General features: G+C 28.9%; 1 long non-coding RNA gene across 4 annotated transcripts in view; it reads right to left on the minus strand.

Annotated features, from left to right (window-relative positions):
- LOC132728131 (uncharacterized) overlaps positions 1-17510 on the minus strand; it is a 133013-nt gene that overhangs the window by 29048 nt on the left and 86455 nt on the right. For all 4 annotated transcript variants that reach the window (XR_009625439.1, XR_009625442.1, XR_009625440.1 and 1 more), the window contains exon 3: positions 1156-1219. This is a non-coding gene — a long non-coding RNA (uncharacterized LOC132728131). The remainder of the gene's footprint in view (positions 1-1155; positions 1220-17510) is intronic.

The following is a 17510-nucleotide window of genomic DNA, read 5'->3' on the forward strand; positions in this document are numbered from 1 at the left end:
ATAACTAAGTGTCGTCTTCATATACAGCTTCTAAAAGTCTCTGTATAATCAAATGCTAACTGAAGACACCTACGTTCTCACGTAGTAACCTATCCCAGTATCTACCCTAGCATCCGAAAAAACGAATGATTCAAAAACGCTGCAGTGCATTTTCTACCTTACCATTCAATTCTCTTCAGGCGGTGCGATTTGACCAGTTCTTGTTTTGAAATGATTCCTAGAAGCACTTCTGACTCGTTTGATTAACTCTTTCTTAAGATTAGCCGCGTCATGACAAAACCAACATAATGCGTTTGCGACCAGCATGGATCCAGACCAGCCTGCGCATCCGCGCAGTCTGATCAGGATCCATGCTGTTTGCTATCAGTTTCTCTACATGTAATAGGGTTGGTAAGCGAACAGCATGGATCCTGATCAGACTGCGCGGTCTGGATCTATGCTTGTCGCTAACCCATTATGTTGGTTTTGTCGTGACGCGGCTCAAATGTATTATATAATCTTATACCTTCCGTCGCGATTTTGAACATCTTCTTAATGAAGAGCTTTATGAGTTCTTGCTTGATTCTGAAACTGAATCGTTCAATTAAGAATTACTTTGGACACGTCGCTTTCTAATTCTAGAATCAACAAATCGCAGCCGCCGTAAGACTGACACATATTGCCAAATAGTATATATTTTTTTGCGAGCCAGTTAGATGAAATACGTTCAGATTGTAATCATTTTAGCTTCGGGGGAAAATCTGTATTTAATCTTATCAATATTGAATTGGAGGAATCAGAGACGTATTCAACGACAATGTGGATACAGCACTGACCTTTTTTTAAAAAAATCAATTAGTGCAACCATTTTATATATGCTTTATTCGGAATAAAAATGGTCACTAAAATTAATCCTATAAAGTGAAACCTTTCATTCTTATATCCTCTTTTAAAACTGTTAATTTTATTAAAATGGTTGGCAAAAATTACATTGAAAACGAACGAACGAACAAATGAACGAACGAACAAACAAACAAACAAACAAACAGTGATAACAAAAATAACAACAAAACGTAAAAAAATCGACTTCGGAATAAAAAGGAAAAATCTTTTGCAATAAAGAATATAAAGTTTATAAATTATTAGCTTTGACCTTCATACGAAGAAAACGCTTACCTCTTTCCAATCGACTTTTTTCCTAATAAGAATGTATTGATTCCAGTTCAAATCTTGTTTAGTCCTGAAATGAAAAAAAGGGAAAGATCTTTATATGAAGTCAATATCTTGAAATCTGATAAGCGTTCAAGTACAATAGAGACAACAAATATCCATCATTATTAACATTATTAACACATTTGTTTCGCAGTTTACTTCTTACTTTATTTTCTCTAGATAGCACAGTTTACTTCTAACTTTATTTTCACTACATAGCACAGTTCTACACTGAATACTCTTGCAGGTTTTACTTGTTTGGTTAGTGCGGATACGAATAACATTAAGATTTTAGAGATTTCAAGTTTAAATGTATTATTGTATTTTATCGTATGTCCATGCTTGTTTTTCCATGTATTATAATTATTTATATTTCGCATCTTATAAAATATAATTAATGATCTTTAAGCGTTTGAACCACGTGATGTTCCAATATCAATCATAGTAGGATCCAATATTATAGTTTCATAGTCCAAAATATGTATATCAAATACGTATTGTACATTTATATTTTCAGAGTGAAAAAAATATTTATTAATTTTTCTTTATGTACTTGAAGTAACAAAGTTCTCACAAAATGTACAAAAAAGTAAAATAAAGTGGCGATTATACATAGTTGAGACCTTATTGATTGGGTTGGGGTCGTACAGGGGTGCAAATGTCCAAAACTTACTTGTTTTACTACAGGGGGGTCTGTTTTTTTAAGTATGAACTGTTTTGTATATTTGATTGATTTTAAAGTATTATTTCAAAAAAGAAAAAAAAAGAAAAAAAAAAAGAAAAAAAACAACAACAAAAAAACGGATATAATGTAAGTACGTTTATATCCCGGAAGGTTTGCAGCTAATGCCATGCAAAGATAATTTTATTCTGATTTTTTAAAAAAATATATTAAGTTAAGTTTGAATAATTTTTATTTTAAGACATTACTATCCAATTTACAAGTAATTTTGATTTATTATTCACAAATAATATCACAAATAATCGGTAATGCCATGAATAAATTCAATAAATTACATGGTTAAAAACTTTTATGCGCGCTATGTTTTGTTCATCTTGGCTTATATTTCAATTTGCAAAATAACGAATTTACTATTCGAGTGACTGTACCAAATTTGAGAATCGTTGAAACAAAGATTCATCACAAAATGACAAAAAATCTGGTGCATGTTGGTTGGGAGTGTTTCCTTTCAACTTTGGAAAAAAATTTTAAGGGGACATCATTTTACTGTTCCCATTTACCCAAAGTTATGAATTCACCCAAAAAAACCTCGGCACCAATTTTATGATACATAGAAAAATTTAAAATTGAAGGGTCCTTAAAAAACCTTTAACAGTTCGAAAGAAAAACCATAGTGAACAAATTTTAATATTTTGATAGTTTATATAAAACTAAAAATCATGAATTTTCAAATACAATCAAAACAATCAACTATACCATACATTCAGTGTCAAAAATTGCGTTGTTTGATCATTGTGAAATGTAATTATAAAATGATTAATTAATTTCACAGCTGGCATTTTTTATTCAATTAGAGTATCATTGGTGTAACAATTTTGTAACACATGTCAACGACATATTTACGTAAATGAAACAAAATGTGGCTCTATCAATGATCAAAACATAACTCAATATTTTAAGTTACACTCCACAAAAAGCACAATGCCATTAAATGAACACAAGAACAACAAAAATAAAAAGCTAAAAAAAAACCAACACACTTTTAACTGAAAAAGCAGATGATTTCACCTACACTAAAAAGTGCATAAGAATAAACTATACAAATTAAAAAACTGAAAAATATTGACAACAAAAGCATAATTAAAATTTACAACATCTTGTTGCGTAAAATCACATCAATAAAACCACGGACACATATGTTGTTAAATCTTTATACATTTAAAACAGAACACACATACATACATGCAAGTTAACGTGCAAGATAACGGAAAAACACGTTTTTTTGAAAAAGTTGCTTATGCTAAACTATCATTGATGCACACAAACCGACGCCTTAAATAGATAGAATGTTGCACATAGCAACTTAGTCTAGCACAACTGATGAGTTTCAGATCAAAAGCTTCAGTTTCAGGTTTCGAAACACGGTCACATAATTTGTGCATAAGGACAAATATGTCATTCATTTATTTTGTCGATAGAAAGACAAGAAAACGGTAGCGTTATTATTTATATTGTACAGGTCTAGGAAGAGGAAAACATGATTGAAAAACAGTAATCAAACATAAATCAGCTATACTTGAGATAAAAAGATTTTCAATATAAGTTGCATGAGAACCTAAATAAAGTTTGTAAAATCAACTACCAATATTTTGTATAAGTTCAAGACTAACTACAAAATAGCGTTTTTTATTAATTGCTCATGAATATCTTTTTATAATTATTCGTTATCATTTTTTTTATAAAATCTATTTTATTTTGTTTTTGATATTTCACCTTTTACATATAAAAAAGAATTGGTCTAAGTAAACTATTGTCTAAATGTAATACATCAAATTGATTTTAAAGGCGACGAATAACCAATAGAAACATTTTTTAACAGAAAATATTCATAAAATTCGAAACTTTGAAAAAAGTAAAGCGACATAAGTAATCTATATTTATTAATAAATTATTGCAATTTATTGAAAAAGAATTATTACTGACATATCTCTATAGAATATAACGTTGTGTTCCTTATTGCTTATCTCAGAACATACAATTAATTAGATATGGATCATTTTGTAATTTTTTATTATACTATCAATGTAACTATGAGATCATTCTATATTATGTTGTATTATATTAAGAAAACAAGAACGTATTTTATGTTATACTGACGTTACAATATGTATTCCATGTCTTAGATTCATTCAAAACATCCTAACATGGAATGATCGACACACTATAGAAAGCTGTTACATGCATTATTATTAATGACTTTTAACGTAATAAAACAAATCCGTTGATCAATAAAAGCTTTAGTTTTATAAGAAATTTACAGAATTTTATTTCTTCTGTTGCATAAAGCTAATCATAACTTAGAGAAATGCAAATATAAACACGCATACACACGCACGCACACACTGTACAAGAACATTTATCACATAGAACAATATGACATAGTTCTTTGTTTTCATCAATCAATGGTTTAAATTATACAAATGAGTTTAACAGTTGTACATTTAAGTGAAAAAGGAACACGCGGACATAAAATGGAGTTCGTCTTCTTATTCATTTGTTGTTCATAGTATACAAAAAGAAACTAAACGAAATTGTATATGTTATTACAAGGTCGACCAGAACATGTAGTCTGTACACTCTCCTTGGCCTTTATATTAAAATCCCCATGATGTAGCTTTATGGATTGTGACCACAAGAAAAAACATATATATTAAAAACAGCATTTCAGTAGTTTACGAAACTATTTTTACCACCATGACATGTTTAATTGTTATTTAAACCAAATGTTAAAAAAGATAAATAGGAACATCATGCATTTTACAATCATGTATATTCCAATGCATGTAACATCTTAATTTCACAATACAATATTAAGATATTTATTGTAAAAAAGTTAGAACGTAGAAACATATACTTAATAGAGAAAAACAATAAGATATTGGCTAACCAAACAAATATAACTATTTTTTCCCCTTTTTTTGATAATAAAAATATCTTGACATGAAGAGAAGTTGCGCATTTTATGATCGAGGAAATGATAAAGTTTTCCAATTGACAATTTGTTTTCTTTCCCTTAAAATTCTATAATTTCCTTAAATACATTTTATTTTTATGCATTTGCATGGGTGGTTATGATAACTCTCTGTTCTAATAAAAATACTTTAAACACGAATACATATTCCTTAACACAGTGCAAGTTATTGCTGTTTATATATTGTCTAAGCTGTTGACTATAAAATAATTTCACAACAAAATGATTCACTTGAAGACAGGATATAACTAACTCCGTTTTCAGACATCTCAATGATATTAAACACTTAGAAATGATGAGAAATAATAACACCCCGACGACATCTATAATGATACAGCTGGCAAGATTGAATGATTACATGTTGCTAAAACTTCTCTTATTGATTTAGTATTACTTCTTAACAGCAAAACAGAGAATGTCTTATGACGATGTTACCAAATTAAATTACATTTAAGAATGCAACAAGGTTTGCCTTTAAATTGTTACAAATATAATGTTTTTAGTTAGAGAGTCAATATAAGATGCTCATCAAGTTTATACTACACAATTTAGAGTTAATCAGAAATATATCAGAACACCAAAAGTGAAAATCTTTTTATTGATCCACATAAAATTTTGAATTAAAACTTTATATTTTCAACTTTGTATTCGCCACTCTTGACATTTCAAACTTTAACACAAGTGGTGATAAAAAAAATCATTTTATCTTTCAACTTCAAAGTTTCGGAGAATTGTTCAGTTCAATAAACAATGTTCATTTCTGATAAGAGTGCTACCAATACTATCCCTGCACTTATATCTAATTTTTGTTGGTACTGTTAATTCTTGCCAATGTCTAATAAATATAAGGACTACATAGCTTTTCACACATCCTCTATCAATAAATTTACAGCCGTTTATAATGAAAACTAAAGGCCATTTTCGACGACTACAATAGTCCAAGCAACAGATAGCCTAAAAGAAAAAAAACGTTATACAAAATGATAGATTTAGATGAATGATTTAATATCCTTAAATGCATTATACTTCTTTATTTTGGAATAGTGATGATTAGAACTCCCCGTTCTTCTCGCAAAAAAATGAATACACAAATAATAAATAGATAGATACATTCTGTACATTCTGTACCAAATTTAACTAAACTCGTATTGTAACAAACTAGAAAACTGGCATGTTATGAATATTTTAGTACAGAAAACATTCTTGGAAAATAAATGATTCAACAAATAATAAATAGATAGATAGATTCTGTACCAAATTTAACTAAACTCGTATTGTAACAAAATAGAAAACTGGCAGACTATGAACATTTTTTACAGAAAATATTCTTGGAAGTCAAGCAAGTTGTTGCAATGAAACAATCAAAATGAACATCGTCTCGTCGAAGCAGCTGCCATCAATGCCATCAGAATAATTTTGTATACATTCCGTATAATTCCTATACTTTCAATTATGAGAATTATCTAATCTACTGCTTAGGCCGGTGCTAGGGGCCGTGAGAGATGTTGCACGATAACCAGGCCCAATAAATATTGCACTTTATCATTATCCCGCATGTAGAGACTCAATCAAACCGAGTCTGCAATTTTAATGTAATTTTGCTGTTTTTATTGCTTCCGAGAGATAACTCTTTCCAGATATTAATACAACAGGGTTTACAATAGTTAACCATTTGCTTCGTTGCCATTGCTCTCGGTGTTTCCCACTTTTTTGGATGTTTGAGAACGCGCATAAACGCGTCATTGAAATATGCATGTATTAATTGTACCCCAAAGAAAAATGCTTAAACTTTGCCTGTTTCCTCATTGAACTTGCTCTATAAACAACTGTTACCATTCCATCGTGTTTAAACCATATGATTAACAAGTTAAAACTTTGAGCATAACTTTGAGCACAATAACCGTAAAGTAAGAATTTTAAAGATACTATATAGAATTTAAGAATTGATATTTTGGCAGAGAAAAAATTTTTTACAAAATAGTTTTGGGTTAAATAGAAGACTTTTTAAACAATAAATTTCCCTTTTTAAAGGTCCATTTCAAATTTAAATAAAACGAGGAAACAACCATACGAATACTTTTAAGATAGAAAACCCACAAAGAAAAAAATGCGATGAATATTAATTTAAGTCTGCACATAGAACATCCGTAATGAAAAGATATATTCTGTAAGTTATATCGATTTGTAAAATAAATATTTGCATAGCAACTTAAAGGTCATTAAAAATATTTTAATGTTATTTAACATAATGGTTTGTATGTGTATATGTGTGTGTTGTTTCAATGATTTAATGACTTTGAAAAGGTTCTCTTGGAAATATTGTATAGAAACATTATTATTGTTTGATATGGCCTACTATTGACTGGTGATTATTAATCAAACTTGAGATGGTCGTTTTGATACGCTGTACAGTAACATTTTATAACGTTGTGTCACGAAATGCCATGTCATATAATACGCTATAAAATTAATTTAACTGTATAATCCTTTCGGCTCTGTTGTAAAGTACATTTATATTCATAATCAATAGTTTCATACAGTACTAACATATAATTAACTATTTTACGGAAACCAATGCTGTTGCTTTGAATAAATTTTCTTTTTATCTTTTTTCTTAAAACATACTTTTAACAAATATGGTGCAGATATAGAACTATATTGATTCCTTGAAAAACGTTCAAGAAAGGTTAACTTTGTTCGCGTTTCATCAAACGAGATCTCGTGAGACTAAACAACATAGACTTTCAGTCTAGATTGCATGATAGTAAAATCAAACAGAACTAGCATTATGGGTAATTGGCCTCCAGAGCCAGTATTATTAGCAGGAGAAAATTTACTTGTTACTTAACATGTCACAAATCGTCAGAGCCTACATATGATTGTTAAGAAGGTAGAATTTAACGAAGTTCAGATCTCTTTTCTTATGTCATTTTTGAATAGCTTTTTTTATTTTCTTGCTTAACTTAGTCATTCAAAATGTAAATATATGTAGGAAACATATTATTTTTTAATGGAGCTGAATGAAAACTGTAAATTGAAATCTTCTATATTTGAAAAATAAGAAAAAAGAAAACATCTACCCCCCCCCCAAAAAAAAAAAAAAACATTCCTAAACCCCCATAAACATAAAAATAATCTCGTAATACATTTATACATTTATTCGTTTATTAGCATATTTGACATAAAATGATTACAGGCTTTTTTACAAAACATGACAATTACGGCAAAGAAACCTGTCATTACATTTTTCACTCTTGGAAGGTTGTCTAAATAAGTCATAAATTCGTTCTATACCAACTTGTTACAGCATCAACGCTGTAACAATGTCATAAAAATGGCTGCAATTGATATTGCTCATAACTATCTGAGGAATAATGTATTTTCTTAGAATCTTCTAAAAAAGCACTTTGTTATCTATGACGCTACATCTGCGTTCTTTTTTAAAAGTCAAAAACAATTTCTATGTTTACTTTTATCTGATTTCATATTACAAATATATTTCCATGTTTACAATTGAAAGTGTAATATTTATGTGTAAACAAAAATGTTCTTGTATCTTGATGCAGATTGCCATTATCAAAAGTGTAATATACTTTTCTGTAGTATTTTAGATTTTTATTTTTCAAGTAAGGCAATTTTAATTTAATTGACCATCCGGCTTTGTGCGCCCCTATATTTCCTGTTTACTTTATATAATTATAGTATATTATTGTCATAACAATTATTACATTGTTAACAATAGCTGAGCATCGTGACCAAGAAACCTATTGACATGAATACATGGATAAGTCCTCAAAATGTAAAGAGTTAACTAACTAGCTGACTAACTAACTACAAGTTGTCGATAATCTTACATCAATAATTTCCCACTCACAATTTTAAAAGACGAGATTTATTTGACTGATTTTTTTAGAAGCTTTAATACAAAATTACATTTTGTAATGACCAAAAGAAAATATCTGACGGTTCCCATTCTGCATGCGCAGCTTATGTAGTAGTGAGTGATAACATGTTTTATTGATTTGGTATTATTCTAAATGGAGACAAGATGTATGCCAGCGTTCTTTTAACGTTCGCTAAGGTTTTTAATAGCATTACAGAATCCCTCCTACAACAGATGATTTATGTATTTATTACAGATGTGACTAGTAAAATATATGAAGTTTATGGTGTATTGACACATATTTGACTCCCCCGCCATGAGAATGAAACTTTGGTCCGACATTAAAATGCTCAAATCCATCACAAAACATTTCATTATTTCGCAATCTCCAAATTTACTTTTACTTTTATTAACTGATAGAAAGTCAGGCTTTGTTACGATAATAATTGGCATGATTTACATATTATTTCTGTGACAGTATACTGTCTTCCTACTCATATATAAATCGTCATATATAAGGCATTAAATTTTCAGCAAAACTATTAGCAAAATAATTTTTTTGTCCTCATCTAATACTCAAAGAACTTTCATATAATATTTAAATTATTGGAATTTAAATAACCTACGGGTATGACTTAAACTTTTAAAAAAATATACAATGCTATTATATTTACTTTTAATAAAATCTCAATAAACTCTTTCAAAAAATTGACTATATCTGTGACATAAAATGTCATTCCAAGCGCATTAATAAGTAATGAATATTATTTTCATTGTAGTTATTGACAATCAACTATAAATTAAAACAATTTTAATTTCAATATTAAAATTCCCTATGTTACGCTAGCTTATTTTATTAATTACATGTATTTAGATTTAAAGACTAGCATTGTCATAAGTAATATGCTACTATTAATAAAAAGGGGGCTTATGAGATGATGTTATTTATTCATCTACGGTCACACGTTAAAAGTAATTTACACTTAATAACACCATATAGCAATAGTCACAGACAGGTAATTGTTTGTTTCAACACTTTGTGTCCAGAATGATCGATGAACCTGACCTTGACCTCTGTTGTTTAGATATAAGAAGCTTTTACAGTACAATCTGTGTAATACTAAATTTGTTTTTTTATTGACTACATACTTATGATTGATATCAGGGTTCCTGAATTATCATTTATCGGCCTGAACTTCTGAAGATTAAGCTAATATGGAATTTTCAAGAAGATCTTCTATTCACACATTTACATAAGTTTGTTAATAGAGAGAAAATTAACTGCAAGTCTAATATTCATAGATTTATACTCTTGACGATTATTTTCATACAGTTAATCAATTTTCTTGCATTCCAGGAAAGACATTGACGTGTGAAATAAATTTCTTTTGAAAGAAAACCTTGCTTTATTTCAAAATTTAATTGATAACTAGTATTTGCTAAATACACTAAAAACGTTTTTTGACTGAAGATGTTAAATATTAGATACACATTTATAAATATTATCTTCTTCTAAATGATAATAATCTTTTGTGGATGTTTATAGTTCTTTTTCTTTAAGTATCATTTTACTTGTGAAATGTTTAAAATACTGTGTTATAAAAATGACTAGATTTTTTTATTCGTTTTCATAAATATTATCTGTATATGATATCAGTAATGCATTTTGGTGTTTGGTTTTGAATCCAATTGTTTTAATGCTGCAACAATTTTACTATTTTTATCGCGTACGTGTATAATTTTGCGACTCCATCAATTCGATGTGGCACGGGCACGGATATATTTTGACGTGACATCACACATGTTATACAATAGTGCTATTATGTCAATACCATAGTATTTGCGCGTTAATGAAAAAACAAAATGATATTTTGTTATAATTGTAAACTGTTCTTATTGGGCTTTGTAATGAACAGAATATTATATTAAAATAGCCTCTAAATGTATTAAAATCGATTTATTAAAATCGAAGGATTATAATCGATGTATAAAACAATTCTATGCTCAGGCTCACATGATATAATTCTGTTCAGCCCGTTCAATACATTTGTTATACATCTATCTATCATATTCATGATATAATAACATTTCTCTGACAGTTACACATTATTTTTATATAAATAACTCTACCATCCTATATTTATATACAAGGTTTATTAGAACAATAACATATTTTGAATACAGAGTGCATGATTCTAACATTCATTGTTCTTGGAAATCTAACAAATTGTTGGCATAAGAAAATCAGCAAGCACAATCTCGCAGCAGTTGCCATAGATTTCATCACGATATGTTAAGCTTACATTCTTCAGTGAGTTTTGACAACATGCATGCAATAAGAACATGTCAAGGAGTTTCGCGTTGTCTAAAACATGTATTTATTTTGCTGTCTACAATAATACGTTCTAAATGATGTTAATTCTATATTTATATTATACAATAGCGCAACAATTTGAAAAATTCCAAAAGCATATTTTTTGATTAAGTTCAAATTTAAAGATATCTTAAATTATTAATCGTTGAAAACAACAACAACAACAATAAGAACAACAACAACAACAACAACAACATATAAACAGTTATATATGGTTCAGTATTGAACCTAAACTATAATTCAGAATTTTCAATTATAAAATATAGGTTATTTAACGTTAAATTTTGCATTAAAGGACTTTTGTATATTTGCACGAGTACAAAGTCAGGAAAAAGACATTGAACAAACCGCCATGTTTTGTTGTGTCTGTTAATAATCGTTACTTTATATCAATTTCTAATTGTTCTTGCTGAATATGAATAATAATTTCCTTTTGTTAAATCATCAAGTGATATGTTTAAAACAATCTTTTCCTTAAGCCCAAATGCGCTATTTGAAACATCTTAATACCTTAATAACAATTTATATTTGTATGAATAAATGTATGAAATACGGATTATTTAATTTTAAGTTTAATGATTGGTTTTAAAGTTGGAAAAGCTCATTTGCATAACTAGTCCAAATAGAAACTATGTTAGCCTGCCAACACGAAAGAATTAAGTTAGAGGTTGAGTCTATAAATGGTCGGCAGAGGAAAATGCGAGCTTCAGCCTATGACCCTATAACAGACTTAAGCAAAAAGCTTTGTCGTGTACTGACATTTTTACGAAGTAATATAAATATTGAAAGGAAAGTGGACAATTTACATAATGTACGGATACAACTGTTTGTTTTTAAAGCATGCAACACAACCATGTTTCAAAAACATCTGGAAAAAATATTTAAATACATCTAACAGTTGCAATATCAATGAAATACATTACATTAAAAAAAAATCCAATATCTTTTCAACAATATTAACCAGTGTGCCTTTATATAAAATGAAAAAAACATTTGCAATTTTTATTTCGGCGAATTGTGATTAAGGAAACAACATTTTTAAAGTAACCACAGCAAACGTTCACAATGTTGAGTAAAATGTGTCTGTAATGTTTGAACTTCAGCAAAAATTGTAAATCTACACTTTGTTTCCGGTAAGGCGTTTCCTGAATTAATTCTTTAGGTCATTATATCTCCACGAAAACATATTTTATGCTACTTAAGAGGTTACAGATGTGTCATGTTTCACTGTATTGACATTTAGTTAACTCAATCATAGATCAATCCTAGAAACTCATATTGTAGGGATATTCAGTATCTTTTAATTAAAAGAACAAATATTTGTTAAGACTGCTTCAGTTATCCGTCATTGAACGTTTCTCTTACAAATCTAAAAATAATCTACATTTGCACATTAGATTAAGTAGATCGATATGCAAGAAAACTTATACTTTTAATTAAAAATAAAATGATTATGTACGGTGTTACGAAAGAATTATTTTTTTTTGTTACATATGTTACATACAAATACATTTTCGGTACCTTTAAAACATGTTCTGTAGCTTCAAATATGTTTTTTATTGGTCTAATACAACATTTGTACGGTCACATCGTTGTGCAATAGGGAAAATGTTCGGCAAGTACACACACATTTCAGAGGATCTTATTTCCATCGATCTGGTAAAAACTGTCCAAAGCGATCAACGTCTAAATATTAAAATGAAATGATGTTTGATGACAATATTTTCGATACATTCATAGAAGATGGTCAAACATTTTGTAATATCATAGTAATATATTTTTGCAATAATGTTAAATTAGCTGTACACGAATAAAAGATGACAGTAAAGCTCAACGACAAAAGACCAACCTCCATGGAACAAACTTTTGTACCCTACTGAAATTGACTTACATGTCAAACGAGGAATGTTTGAGACACGAGCAGTTTGGCTTAGTAACAAAGTATGTCTGTCGTTGTCGTTCATCAGACAAACATAACCAAGTTTCAAGTGACAGGGATATAATGCAACTGTCTCTTGTAAATATATTAACCGGTACAACATTCACATTTATGTCTGTCTTTTTCTTACTTATAAATGTCTCCTACAATTATATTTCACACGTCTAAATGTCTTCCACGGAATGTCATACATGTAATTGTTGACAACTATATAGACATAGAAATGAAAATCGAAAAGAAAAATCCAAACTAAAATGTATAAAACATTTTTCCTTACACACATATTCAATGTTACACGAAATTTATAATATAAAAATCAACACTTATTAATTACTTATTATGTAAGTCCAGTGGCTGTATATCATGGTTGTTTGTAAAAGAACCGGCATTTCAAGCACTGAAGAAAACCATTAATTATGCATAAATGTTTTACCAAATCATGAATAAGACCATTTGAGCGATCGAAAATGAAATAAACTCGACAATACCCATTGATATGCAGCCATTTACTGATTGTAGTAGCAGAGAGAGAAAGAGAAGATGATAATCCATTATTAAGATCCTGTATTTCTAGATATAGTAATTATTTTATAGTTTTGCTAGTATATGCCGGAGTAATATACATGTATATTATAACTAACATTTAATGGCATAATGAAAAACAATTTTTTTTAAAAGAAGGGGGTTTAAAAGCCCTATAGCAAATTTACAAGTAGTGAAGTAGGTACCATGGACACAAATATGCCTTAAATTAAAATAGCGAATGTTTCATCAAATGTAAAGAAATATATATGCAGTGTTATTATTTCTAGGTAAAAAGTTAACATATATTAATAGAAAATAACTGAACATAATGGCTTAATTTCATGTTGATAAAAAGAAATTAATCATATCAATTTGCTGACTGCAGAAAGAAAATCAAACATGATCTGTTTTGTTGTAGATTTTTATTTTTCAAGTAAGGCAATTTTAATTTAATTGACCATCCGGCCTTGTGCGCCCCTATTTTTTCCTAATTTCTTAATATAATTATAGTATATTATTGTCATAACAATTATTACATTGTTTACAATAGCTGAGCATCGTGACCAAGAAACCTATTGACATGAATACATGGATAAGTCCTCAAAATGTAAGGAGTTAACTAACTAGCTAACTAACTAACTAACTAACTACAAGTTGTCGATAATCTTACATCAATAATTTCCCACTCACAATTTTAAAAGACGAGATTCAAAAGACTGAACGTTTAGAAGCTTTAATACAAAATTACATTTTGTAATGACCAAAAGAAAATATCTGACGATTCCCATTCTGCAGCTTATGTAGTAGTGAGTGATAACATGTTTATTGATTTGGTATTATTCTAAATGGAGACAAGATGTATGCCAACGTTCTTTTAACGTTCGCTAAATTTTTAATAGCATTACAGAATCCCTCCTACAACAGATGATTTATGTATTTATTACAGATGTGACTAGTAAAATATATGAAGTTTATGGTGTATTGACACATATTTGACTCCCCCGCCATGAGAATGAAACTTTGGTCCGACATTAAAATGCTCAAATCCATCACAAAACATTTCATCATATTCGCCATCTCCAAACTTACTTTTACTTTTATTAACTGATAGAAAGTCAGGCTTTGTTACGATAATAATTGGCATGATTTACATATTATTTCTGTGACAGTATACTGTCTTCCTACTTATATATAAATCGTTATATATAAGGCATTAAATTTTCGGCAAAACTATTAGCAAAATAGTAAAAATTAGTAAAATATTTTCTTTACTTTCCCTAATGTGGAATATTTATTTTATTGTACAATTACTCTTTTGTTATGTAATTTGAACCATACTCAAAATGAATTTGGGAACAGTATGTATAACCTTTTCACTATGCAAACACACGTTATAAAAGTTTATGGCTATTTATATATTGTCTATATTGTTGACTACGAAAGTCATTCAAGTTCATGTCATAAAATCATTGCTATTTATTTATTGTAAAATAATTTCACAACAAAATGATTTAACTTGAAGACAGGATATAACTAACTCCGTTTTCAGACATCTCAGCGATATTAAATAGTTAGAATTGACGAGAAATAATAAGCCCCGACGACGTCTATAATGCTACAGCTGATAACATTGAATGATTACAATGTTGCTAAAACTTGTCCTATTGATTTAGTCTTAATGTGTACAGCAAAACAGAGGATGTCTTATGACGATGTTTATTACCCAATTAAACTACATTAAAGAATGCGACAAGGTTTGCCTTTATAATATTACGAAATGTTATCAATATGTTATTTAGCTAGAAGGTCAATATTAGTTGCTCAGCAAGTTCATTGTACAAAACTGAGATTTTATCTTAAATATCAGAATGCCAAAAGGGATAATCTCTTTATAGATCCACACACAATTTTGAATTAAAACTTTATATTTGTCTATCTTGACATTTCAATTTTAAACACAAAAAGGTGATGAAAAAAAAAATCATTTTATCTTACAACTTCATAATATAGGAGAATTGTTTTTTTCCGTTCAATAAACAATGTTCATATCTGATAGAGTGCTACTAATTCTTTTCGTTCACTTTTAAGACTGATATCAACATTTTTGTTTGATGTTGTTTATTCTTGTCTAAGGAATAAACAGTTTTTTAAAAAGCTTCATAACACATCTTTATCAATAAATTTACAGCCGTCTTAATAAAAAACCAAAGACAATTTATGTCGTCTACTGTCCAAGCAACAGATATGTAAACATTTCTAGAAATCACTTTAATACTGGTATTGATAAACAAAAGAGATATATATTAAGATCGATTTTCTTTGCCTGTCAAATTTTAAATATCCTTAGATGCATTATACTACTTTACTTTGGAATAGTGATTATGATAAGCCTCTGTTCAAACCGCGAAAAAAAAAAACAATGAAAAAAAATAATATAATAAATAAATAAAAGCAAGAAGTATTCAAAATGTTGTAGGCTTGGTTTAATGACGCTGTTCATGAATCCAAAGTACCTAAGCATGTGTTTGAAAATAAGAACATTTTTAAAATAAAGTTCAAGCAAAATTTTGTGACAATTCTTATTTATTATGTATCAAATTTAACTAAAACCGTATTGTAACAAAATAGACAATGCAACCAAATTGACACATTATGAACGTTTTAGTACAGAGCATTTCTTGGAGTTTTTGCCGTAATAAAATCAAAATGAACATCGTGTCGTCCAAGCAGGACCATAAATGCCATCATTATAATTCTTTTTACAATCTATACAATTCCTATACTTGAGAAAGCCGGTGCCATGGGCGTGAGAGATGTTGCACCCATAAATACGCCTAATAAATCCGATTCTACAATAGTCATTGCCTGTGCTTTCGAGGGATCTCCTCTTTTCCGGATTTTTGAGAACACTCATGAACGCCTCACTGAAATATGCATGTAGTTATTGGACCACAAAGAAAAATGCTTAAACTTTGCCTGTTCCCTTACCGAACATGCTGTATAAACAACTGTTACCATTCCATCGTGTTTAAACAATATATTTAACAAGTTGAAACTTTAAGCACAATAACCGTAAAGTAAGAATTTTCAAGATAAGTATATAGAATTTAAGAATTGATGATATTGGCAGAGATTATAATATATTTTACAAAATATGTTTGGGTTAAAACTTGAAGACATTTTACTATGAATTCCATTTTAAATAGTTTTATAATCAAACGAGAAAACAACCCATACGATACTTTTAAGATAGAAAACCCACAAAATTGCGATGAATATTAATCAAAGTCTGCACATAGAACATCCGTGATGAAGTAAGTTATATCGATTTGTGAAATATTTATTTGTACAGCATCTTTATGGTAATGTAAAATATTTTAATGTTAGTTAACATCATGGTTTGTATATGTGTATTTGTGTGTTGTTTCAATGATTTAATGACTTTAAAAGACGTTCTCTTGGAAATATTGCATAGAAACATTACGCTTGTTTGCTATAGCCCTGTGTTGAATGATGATTATTAAATCAAACTTGAGATGGTCGATTTGATACGCTGTACAGTAACATTTTATAACGTTTTGTCATGAAATGCCATGTCATATAATACGCTATAAAATTAATTTAACTGTATAATCCTTTTGTCTCTGTTGTAAAGTACATTTATATTCATAATCAATAGTTTCATACAGTACTAACATATAATAAACTATTTTTACGGAAACCAATGCTGTTGTTCTGAATAAATTTTCTTTTTAAATTTTTTCTTTAAACATACTTTTAACAAATATGGTGCAGATATAGAACTATATTGATTCCTTGAAATACGTTCAAGAAAGGTTAACTTTGTTCGCGTTTCATCAGACGAGATCTCGTGAGACTTAACAA

The sequence above is a fragment of the Ruditapes philippinarum genome, unplaced genomic scaffold, assembly GCF_026571515.1.
Source record: "Ruditapes philippinarum isolate M1 unplaced genomic scaffold, ASM2657151v2 ctg103_1_1_1_1, whole genome shotgun sequence".
Taxonomy (NCBI): domain Eukaryota; kingdom Metazoa; phylum Mollusca; class Bivalvia; order Venerida; family Veneridae; genus Ruditapes; species Ruditapes philippinarum.